This window comes from Sinocyclocheilus anshuiensis, unplaced genomic scaffold, assembly GCF_001515605.1.
Source record: "Sinocyclocheilus anshuiensis isolate Anshui unplaced genomic scaffold, SAMN03320099.WGS_v1.1 scaffold355, whole genome shotgun sequence".
In the NCBI taxonomy this organism is placed as follows: domain Eukaryota; kingdom Metazoa; phylum Chordata; class Actinopteri; order Cypriniformes; family Cyprinidae; genus Sinocyclocheilus; species Sinocyclocheilus anshuiensis.
In genome coordinates this window covers 1648138-1648354 of record NW_015549571.1, presented here as the reverse complement: position 1 = coordinate 1648354, position 217 = coordinate 1648138, and positions in this window count along the sequence as shown.

Sequence of the window (217 nt, the reverse complement as noted above, 5' to 3'; positions counted from 1 at the left end):
TATGGGATCCACTTAGGTCTCTACATATGGAACCCAGCCCTCTACCGGTTCTCACGGATTCATCGAGTCCGCTCCGCCACGTCTGGCTGCCGAGGAGATGGAGGAGCTTGACAGGGTCTACGATATGGACTCTCTGGAGTTGTTTTAGCAAGCCAACCCGAAGCCGGGGCCTCTCAGTGCTTCTACCCATTTGAGGTGAGAACACAGGAGGATACCG